The sequence below is a fragment of the Taudactylus pleione genome, unplaced genomic scaffold (assembly GCF_031769625.1).
Source record: "Taudactylus pleione unplaced genomic scaffold, aTauple2 ptg000042l, whole genome shotgun sequence".
NCBI lineage: Eukaryota > Metazoa > Chordata > Amphibia > Anura > Myobatrachidae > Taudactylus > Taudactylus pleione.
The window spans coordinates 3572253-3583003 of record NW_028284444.1 but is presented as its reverse complement, the minus strand read 5'-3'; the positions used below and the strand labels follow the sequence as shown (position 1 = coordinate 3583003).

Genomic DNA, 10751 nt, shown 5'->3' with positions numbered 1-10751 from the left:
CACAAGATCTAGCAAGACACTATCAGCAAGTTTGGAAGGTGCTACAATGCTTTTGAGCCAATAATCTGTATGGCAAGCTTCCTAAGTGCACCTTTGAAGTCTCCAGTATTATATTCCTGGGTCATACTATGTTGAGTACTGAGTTACGGATGGATCCTAAAATGGCAGCCATTCAGGATTAGGTCCCACAATCCACATTTAAGGCAGTACAATGCTTCTTAGGCTTCGCAAATTACTATAGAAAATTCATTAAAAATGTATCCTCCATTGTGGCTCCTATTACAGCATTGAAAAAGAAGAATGCAGACCCTGCCCGCTGGTCTCCAGAAGCACTTGCAGCTTTCCATAGTCTAAAAAAAGAATTTACCTCAGCACCTATACTTTTGCAACCTGATTTACAAATATAATTTAGCCTGGAAGTTGATGCATCTGCTGTGGAGCTAGGGGCTATTCTATCACAGTATGCTGATGACAAAAAATGACATACTTGTAGCTTTTTTTTAAAGAAGTTCACCCAGTCCGAACAAAATTATTCCATTGGTGATCAAAAACTTTTGGTATTTAAACTTGCACTGGAAGAGTGGAGATATATATATATATATATATATATATATATATATATATATATATGTACATATTAGAGGGCTCCCAACATCTGATAACAATCTTTATGGATCATGAAAATCTGCTCTACTTGTCTACAGCCCATTGTCTTTATCCCCACCAGGCTCTCTGGGCACTCTTATTTTCTTAATTCAATTTCAGTTTCAAGTATCTTCCAGGGTCTGGGAATACAAAAGCAGATACTTTATGCAGGTCATTGACTTTGGAAGAGGATTACAATATATTCAAGGGGCCCATCATCATTCCTCTCACCTTTGCTACCACAACTACTACCACTACTCAAGTTCCCCTACCTGGTAAATCCAAAGTTCCCTGTAAACTAAGGAAGAAGCTTCTGACATTTGCACATGCATCTCAGTTTGTCAGGCATGCAGGAGTCCTTAAAACCTATACATTTTTGCAGCAGTATTATTGATGGACAACCTTGAAAAACATGTGCAAGACTTTATCAAATCTTGTCCCACTTGTGCTCAGCATAAGTCTGCATTGGGTCCTCCTGCAGGATTACTGCAAATGTCACCTATACCAACTTGGCCCTGGACTAATTTGGCAATGGACTTTATAACAGATTTACCTAAAGAGAAAGGTTATAACACAATTTTAGTAGTGGTAGATCGCTTTACCAACATAGCCTACTTCATTGCTCTTACTGGGCTTTACTCTGCTGCCAAGCTTGCCCAGATCATCTTTTGAGATATTTTTAAGTTACATAGTCTTTTTATCTTGAAATAATATTGGATCGTGGATTCCAGTTTGTTGCCAAGTTCTGGCAAGCCTTATGTGCAGCCATGCAGATCAAATTACAATTTTCTTTTGCTTACCACCCACAAACCAACGGTCAGGTAGAAAGAGTTAATCAAGAATTGTAAACCTTTCTCTGACTTTATGTAACCCCTTCGCAAGACAATTGGGTGGAGCTCTTACCATGGGCTGAGTTCGCCCACAACTACCACTATCACACTGCAACTAATACCACTCCTTTTTTTGCAAATTGTGGTCTTTATCTACAAATTCCCGAATTTCAATTACTTCTGGCTACAGCTGTACCTGCAGCGGTCTTCAGACTAAAACTCCTCACTCAAGTATGGAAGGACATTCATGTATCATTAAAGAAAGCTTCCAAACAATAAAAAAGTATTTGATGAAAGGAAAAGGTGAGCTTTTCCAACTCTTCAACCCAGAGATCAAGTCTGGTTATCTACCAAAACTGTAAGACTCAAAGTACCAACACTGGAATTCACACCTCGATTTATTGGGCCATTTCCTGTAGAAAAATGTGAAATAAAATGCCCCTTATTTTCATAACCATTTTAAGGACAAGTATGAGGCTCCAATGATCACTATTTTTGGAGAGTGATGTAGAGTTGTTTAAGAGGGTGGTCCAAAATGGGTAGTAGCTAGTACTCTGAATGAACATGTGCTGTTATATTGCCAACAAAATTCCTATAAATGGTTATGTAAAGTGTTTGCACTATACTTACAGTACCTTTGCTCATTGTTCATGACTTCCATTCAAGACTTTGAACAAAATTTATGAGCTCCACTAATTTGTGGTTCATAATTGACCCTTACTTAATATTACTGAATAATATGCCATATTTAATACAATTAGTATTTTATTTAATTTAATGCAACTTCATGTTCTATTAAACAACTTATGACCAGGTTATAAAAATAAAATAAAATTAACATAATTCATTTTTTTTCCTAGGTTCTTACTCTATGTAAATATTATCATTGTCATAAGTCACTCTATAAATCAATGTGACTGAGCTGCTTTTTTTCTTTGTTAAATGGTTGAAGTTGTTTTCTACAGTGGAGTGCCTAGACATTAGACAGCCTGTGGGGTTAGCTGAGATAGTCATTGCCATTCATTTACTTTTGAAGACAAAATGAATATTATTCCCCAGCATTAGCTCAGTATTAGTGTATTATAGAGATGTGCGCTGACCCCCATGTTTTGGTGTTAGTTTTGGATCTGTATCTCCTTCAAGATTTTGGATCTGGATTTGGTTTTTCAAAATCACCCTTGCGTGTTTTTGTTTTGGATCTGTATTTTTATAAAATAATTATAAAAACAGTTTAAATCACATAATTTGGACCTGTTTTTGTTCCTACTGTACATTATTATTAACCTTAATAATAATAATTTTCAGGCATTTCCAGTCGTTATTAACCACTTAACAGCTCACAATCATTTTCACTACTTTTTTTCACCAATGTAGGCCAAAGACTGCAGCGAGCTGGCTGGCTAAAGTAAGCAACAGAGCAGAGGCACAAACACATGGCAGTTTAAAATAAATATAGGACATCTATGAATCAGTACCAAACCGCATTTTCAGATAGGATGGCAGTTTAATGTCAGTCAGCAATGCCCAAAATTGTGTGAAATATAAATAAAAAGGACATTCACAGTTTAACAAACCAAGCACTTTAGCAATAAGGACTGACACTTTTGTGGCTGAAGTCTTTGGTTTATTTGGGCTCCCACAAAACAATTTTTTGGAAGGGCTACCTCCAATCATTAAGGAGGAGGTTGATAGTGAGAGTTTTGGTGGTGAAGATTGCATGTGCTGGTCCAAACTGCTGGTAGCTAATACTGGACTGCATGATATTAATTTACAAATTATTATAATTTTGTTAAATAAATTTCATGAACTCTTTGCAAATGACATAACAGGGAGGAGGTGCCTAAATGGTTAACGTCCCTTCCACTGCTAACTTTGGCTTCCCAACTGTTGTCAGATTTTGGTTAAAATTATTCCACACCCAAGAAGTGGCTTTTCTGGTCTTATGCCCAAGCATGACAATATCTATCTTTTTAACACAAACAAGAACTGGGGACAGTGGCAGGTGGGGAGTTTGACTGGGGCGGTACACCTGTCAAACCGTAACACAGGTGTCCTAAGGCGAGCTCAGGGAGGACAGAAACCTCCCATAGAGCAGAAGGGCATGTTTACACAAACATCCTCATCACCAACATCCTCATTAGTGTAAGATAGGAGGCAAACATCCCCCTCATTCTCCTTTTGCACTTCCTCCACACTATCATCCTCAATTTCTATTATTTCACAATGTAATACTAGCACAGCTGTCATGGCATCAGTGATTCACTGTGCAACTTGGTGACAGTGGCTATACTTGCTTCCTCTATCAAAGGATTGTTTAACAGTAAATTGTTTTTTAAAACTACTACTACTAACAGTCTTCTTGGTCCCTTTCTGGAATGAAGATCCACCCCCAGCAGCAGCAGGCCTAGCACTCAAGGATTTTTCTGAGGAATACTGGATAAGGGAGGAATCCTCTAGCTTTATCCCGGAGCAGATCTACCTCCGATCATTAGTGAGGATATTGATGAAGAAGGTGTTGGCAGTGGAGATTGCAGGTTCTGGGATCTAGCTAAGGGAAGGAAGCTAACTGATGCTGGATTGTCTATTGTTAATTTTTATGCACCAGTTTCTGATTTTCCCAAAAATGTTCCATGAACTCACTGCAAATGACATAACAGGGAGGAGGTTTCAAGATGATTAAGGTCCCTATCTCTAATTACTCTGGCTTTACAAAGGGTACAGATGGCTTGAAAATTGTTGTCCGGATTTAGACAATAGACTTATCGTATTCATTGGTAACAACTTTTTACAGTGGTGCCTGATTTACACAAACAACATCCTCATCATCAATATCCTCATTATCAACATCCTTATTAGTGTTTGCTACACAAATATCCTCCTCATCCCTGGTGCACTTCCACAGCAGCATCCACAATTTCTATGTTAGCTTGTTGACTTGTGCTGCTCATCTTCACATTTGCAGATCATGCACAAATGGTGGAAGGAGGCTCCTCTTAAAGTACAGTATTGGAAAGGTCAGCTAACACAAAGCACTCGCGGACACACTTACTGTAGATATCTTTAGGGATTTGTGACATTTCTGAGCACACAGTTGGTTCCTGTGCCTTAACGATTTTTAATTTTTTAAATTTCTACAGGGAGAAGGGCACACTGTACATCATAAGAGGCAGAACCATAACTAAAGGACAATGCCTTAGCCTTTCCTTGCCACTATGTGTGGTGAAATGCATATTCAATTTTATGTATTTCTGCAGCTAACTTTCCCTTTGATTGTTTTTTCTTTACCACTGTAAAATATTGGTTCTTTGATTTTAGATGCCCTGACTCAAGCCCTCCTTGCTCTTGGCCATCAGCTTTAGTATATGACCTTGATAGACTAGTATTGTCACTGGTGGCAACAGCTCCAGCACTAGTATGTGGTTCCTGATCTCCTCACAATTGATCATTCTCCATATCAACAAACACAAATGAAGTGGGGTACAGCACACATGTCAATTTGTACCAACATTTTTAACTTTAAGTTTATTTTAAACTTTGTTCACAAACAACACTGGACAGTCACACTGCTTATGTGAATGCACAGGGGTAGAACCTACAGCATCAGAAAACTTTTATAAATATTACTCTTAATGACCCACAGTGTCACACGTGTATGAATATTATACTGCAGTATTTCTGCCCAACAGTGTCACAATACTTGTATGAATATTACACTGCAGTATTACTGACTGACAGTGTCACAATACTTTATGAATTTTACACTGATGTATGACAAACCTACAGCATCACTTACTATACTTTATGAATTTTACACTGGAGTATGAATAAACCTACAGCATCACTCACAATACTTTATGAATTTTACACTGTAGTATGATGAACCTACAGCGTCACTCACAATACTTTTATTAATTTTACACAATGACCTACAGTATCACAATAGCTGTATGGATTTTACACTGTGGTATTACTGACCAACAACATCACAATACTTGTATTAATATTACACTGTGGTATTACTGATTAACAGCGTCACAATACTTTTATGAATATTACACCCAGTGGTGTAACTAGGGAGGGTAGAGTGGGGCACATGCCCTGGGGACCATGGCAGGCACAGCAGAGGGGTCACTGCTGGCCAGGGCATCATACCTGAACTGCCCACCCCCCAGCTACAATTGTGCCTGGCCCAAAGAAGACTTGTCACTCACCAGCAGGCACTTGCAACTGTGCCTGCTGGTGCTGCCTGTAGGGGAAGCTGCATTAGAAGCAAGCAGCCCCTCCCAGGCATTCACTGTCATTCCATCCTGAGAGCTGCTGGGTGACAGAGTAACTCACTCTTCATTCCCTGGCGCTCTCTCTGCTCCACAGCAGCCAGGTGAGTAATATTTTTTTTTGCATGGGGGGCAACTGCCATGTGGAAGGATGACTTTTAAAAACAACTGATGTGTGTCAATGTACTTGTGTCAGTGTGTTTTTTTGTCAGTAACAGTGTGTGTGTAACTAGGTCAATGTGTCTGTGTCAGTATGTATGTTTCAGTGTGTGCGTATCAGTGTCATTGTGTGTGTATCTGTGTCAGTTTGTTTGTGTATCTGTGTCAGTGTTTGTATCTGTGAGAAACCATGCATGGGAGGAGGCAATGGTGTGGCTAAGAGACAATGCAGGGGGGCAGTGATGGTGTGGCTGAGAGATGATGCAGGGGGGACATGATGGTGTGGCTGACAGACCACACATGGGGTAGGTGATGGTGTGGCTGAGAGACAATGCAGGGGGTGATGGTGTGTCTGAGAGACAATGCAGGGGTGGGGGTGATGGTGTGCTGAGAGATGTCGCAGTGGGGGATGTGATGGTATGGCTGAGAGATTATATAGGGGCCAGGTGATGGTGTTGGTGAGAGACGACATAGTAGGGGAGGCAATGGTGTGGCTGAGAGATGATGCAGGGGGAGATTGTGTGGCTGAGACACAGGGGGAAGGAAGTTACACAGCGGGAACGAGTCTGGTTGAACTGCTGCTGTATGATGGTGGCCTTCCTAATATTTCTACACAAACAGGCATCTTCTCAACGATGTGAACTACATGAATATTGAAAACCGACTGAAGATGATTACTGATTACACTGCAGTATTACTGACAAACAGTGTCACAATACTTGTATGAATATTACACTGCAATATTATTGACTGACAGCATCACAATTCTTTATGAATTTTACACTGAGGTATGATAAACCTACAGCATCACTCACAATACTTTATTAATTTTACACGGCATTATGGTGAACCTACAGAATCACTCACAATACTTTATGAATTTTACACGGTGTTATGGTGAACCTACAGAATCACTCAGAATAATTTATGAATTTTACACTGCAGTATGATGCACATACAGCATCACTCATAATACCAGCAGTGTTTCAGTGTTTATATGGATACACTGGGGAGAGGAGAATGGCATACAGTGTCACAGTGCTTATATGGATACACTGGGGTACAATACAAAACATATTTGAAACATTTTTGTCCTATTTTTTTATTTTAAACTTTGTTACTTTTCTTTATTTTTTACACCCATGGATAGACAGCACACCCCTGGATGGACAGCATACTGGATGGACAGTACACCCTTGGATGGACAACACAGCCTCCCTGCTGGACAGACAGAGTACAGCACTCCACTGAATTGGACAACACAGCCCCCTGGATGAAGCACAGCACACCCCTGGATTGAACAAACCTGCCCCCTGTACAGAGCACAGCACACCCCTGGATAGTACAACACAGTCCCCTAGATGGAGCTCATCACACCCCTGGATTGTATAACACTGCCCCCTGGACAGAGCACAGGACACCCTTGGATTGGACAACACAGCCCCTGGATAGAGCACAGCACACCCCTGGATTGGACAACACAGCCTTTGCTTTGTTTTGGATTCCAAGTCAGGTGGGAAAACCCAAGCCTGATTTTAATCCTACTCTGATTCACTACATTCGGGTGGGTCCAATTCTTGGAGAACCGGGCCTGCACCTCTCTAGTGTATTAATTCCTCAAATTTATTTAAAAAAAAAGTTAAATCAATTTCCATCAATTTCTGGTGGGTGGGGCACCTAGCATGGTCACATTTTATCTGTGCTCTACCCTAGGGTTAAATGGCATTGTAAATGGGATATTTTCTTCAGCATTTGACCCTCCTGTTTTCTACAATTATTTAAGCATCCTAGTGCTACTGTTTGAAAAGCAGCCAGGTCCTGAATAAAGCCTGAAAATTCTTAGGCATTTATGATTTTCTTCAATCATCTTTGGGCGTGAAATCTAGCAAAATTAATTGAAACTATGGACTTTACTTTCTGATGTTCAGAACAACACTCTTTTCCCTATATGCTGAGGGCTCAGGGCCTGATTCAGAGCCACTCGCTATTTGCGGTCGTTCGTTCTAAAACAAGGGGTGGCTATTCAAATGAACCGTTCGCTAATTGCGGTCTGTTCACGCCTCTAAGTCTGAACGAGCAAAACTTGCAGTTGTAATTTTGAAAAATACGCCCCTGGCCGCTCGCATCCTAAGTCATGTCCGCTATTTATTAGATTAATCGAGCATATCGAACAGCACATGAACTGCTCGCTATTCTTGTGGCTGGTTTTTTCAACCGCTATTTTGCGATCAGTTTGGGGTAAAATGACGCTGCTGTATTAATTATGCACTCCCTTAAAATGCCCGTTTTGACCTTTAAGCACGCCTGCGATCTAATTCCACACCCCCGTTTTCAAGCACCTTCCCCTGTTACCACCCACATACGCCTCCTTCTGTCACTCAAAATAGCAGGCATTCGCTATATAGCGAACAAACAATTTTCGGTTTGCGCATGCGTATTACAATCCGTACGCATGTGCAGATGTGCGAACATCGGTCAGAACGAACGAGTGGCCGCTTATGAGCGGCTCTGAATCAGGCCCTCAATTCAGACCCGCTCACTAGATGCTTTTTCTCACACCCAGCATGTGTAAATCCGGCACACACCCAGCAAAGGCAAGCGATCGCACAACAAGGCAAAAGCATGCCTCTATGTCTTAGCATGCAATCGCTTTGTGTATGCAGATGCCCACCAGCCTGTTTTAAGATGTCCACTTGTGCACGTCATCCCCAGGAAATGTATGAAACCATCGGTACATTGAGGACCATTGGAAGCAATTGCAGTGCTTAAGGTTGACTATATCCTACCGCAAGCACTGTGATCACTTCTGTGTGAAATACAACCAGGTGATGTGTACAATGATGCTGCCTGCTAATTATGCACACCTCTGAAATGGCGTTAGGATACTCAGGCACGCCTGTGTTTGCACCTCCACTCTTCTGTTGTTAATAGCTAGCCCCTGTCACCAACCAAAAACAGCTTCTCCTGTCAATCACTTTGCTGGACTGTCTATGTGCAGTGAGCGAATGCTTCCCGATCTCTTGCAGTAGTTTTGCACATATGCATGCGCAAAATTATAAAATCGGCCAACTATGACTGAACGCATCATAGCAAGAGGGTCTGAGTCAGTCCCCAGGCACTATAAAAAGCTCTATACACCAATCCATCAGTTCTTACTTAAATGACTCATGCCGAGTCCTCTAAAGTCTCCTGCACTTTGTCTGATGTTGCTGGTGCATTGGGAGCCAATCCTGAACTCTGTGCTCTATTAGGACTAAGGGGATCCACTGGCTCCTTGCACTTGACTGCTTCATGCATTGACCTGAAGAAAGGAGATTTGTGTCTTACCGACCCAACTTTAGAGACTGCCAAAGTTTATGGTATTTATTTTAGTGCTTACCTTATTGTAGATAATCTATTATTACACTACTCTACATATAGACCAAAACACTATGGGCCTGATTCAGACCCACTCATGAGTGCATAGCACTCGCAAGCAGGTTGATGGTGGCCCAGTGCGCATGCGCAGTGTGCGCCACGCATGTGCGCAAGCCCTGTAGCAAGTGAGAACTTCACTTGCTCCGGGGCTCGCAACAAAATGAGGCAGCTGTCAATGTTGCAGAAACTGAGGCATTCCCGAAGGAACACCTGCCATTTGTGGGCAGCCCTACTGACATCACTCGTGATGTCAGTAGTGGAATTCCTGCTCTATTAGAGCAGGAAGTCCACTTGGCATTGCGAGTGCTGAGACCCTACCTTAGGGTCTCCTCGCAATGCCGATGGTTGTGATAATCGCGACCATTGCCAGGCCACTTGCACAAGCAGTGGGTGGTCACCCACAGCTGTGGAAGCGGCCTGGAGGCCGTAAAAAAAAAAGAATGTCCTGATTCAGAGCGAGCGCTCGCAAATAGTGAGCACCTCTGAATCAGGCCCTATGATCACAGACTCAAACAACCTGGCAGCTCTTTTTCTCATTACACAGTGCAGCTTGAGCCGGCTCCATCGTGCGCATGCTCTGTGGGGATCATTGACCCAGTTGCGAGCGAATCGGCACTTGTGACTGGGTCTGAATGAGACCCCAGATGCTGAGTGCACATCCCCCGGGCCTTTGCAATACACTTGGAATCTATATTATGCGGGACACTGATGTCATTTGCAGAAGTTTGTAGTAAATTTAGCACCAGAACAGTACATTGACTGGTTGGATTTTCTGATTGTGTGTGTGTATCTGTCTTTTATCTACTTAAAACTTAAATCATAGGCTTACAGTGGAATGTCTAAATTAAACTATATTAACCATACACTATTGCTAGTTTTTTGTTCCTATTTCACCACTGTTAATTGTTATTGTCCTGTACCACAATGTGAAATGTTTGCTCATTGCAGCATATAACATATTTTACCTTTTTTATTATTTTTCATGGGGAATCTTTATACATTTGTTAGTGTGTCACTCCTCTGGATAGCTTTACTTCTTCCATTCTTATGTTGCAATGGTACAAAATTATATCCCCTAATTCTCCTACTGTACTCATTTTGTTTGGTAGGAACACTTATAAAATAGTTATGTTCTGGAGCATTTTGTTTGCTGAATTGTTTCTTATTTTGTTATTATGTCATAGACATATCTGCTTGGTGTCTGTATGATGTCTTTATTGATACTTTGTAATCCTCTTTATGTACATCATAATATTTTGCTTTCACTGCTTTTAGGAACAATAAAAACAATGAAAAAAAACAGTTTCCATCATGTTGCTGCCCCACATTACTTGTTGATTGAGTTGCTTCAAGTTGTCTCATTATAGGCACACCCCTGGTCTTCCTTTGTGGTAGTTAAGGTTAATTTAAATGATTGTGTCCCTGT

At 41.2% G+C, this 10751-nt stretch overlaps 1 pseudogene; it reads left to right on the top strand.

Annotated features, from left to right (window-relative positions):
- The first annotated feature begins 1708 nt into the window (after nt 1-1708).
- LOC148537924 (uncharacterized) overlaps nt 1709-10751 on the top strand; it is a 132059-nt pseudogene continuing 123016 nt past the window's right edge.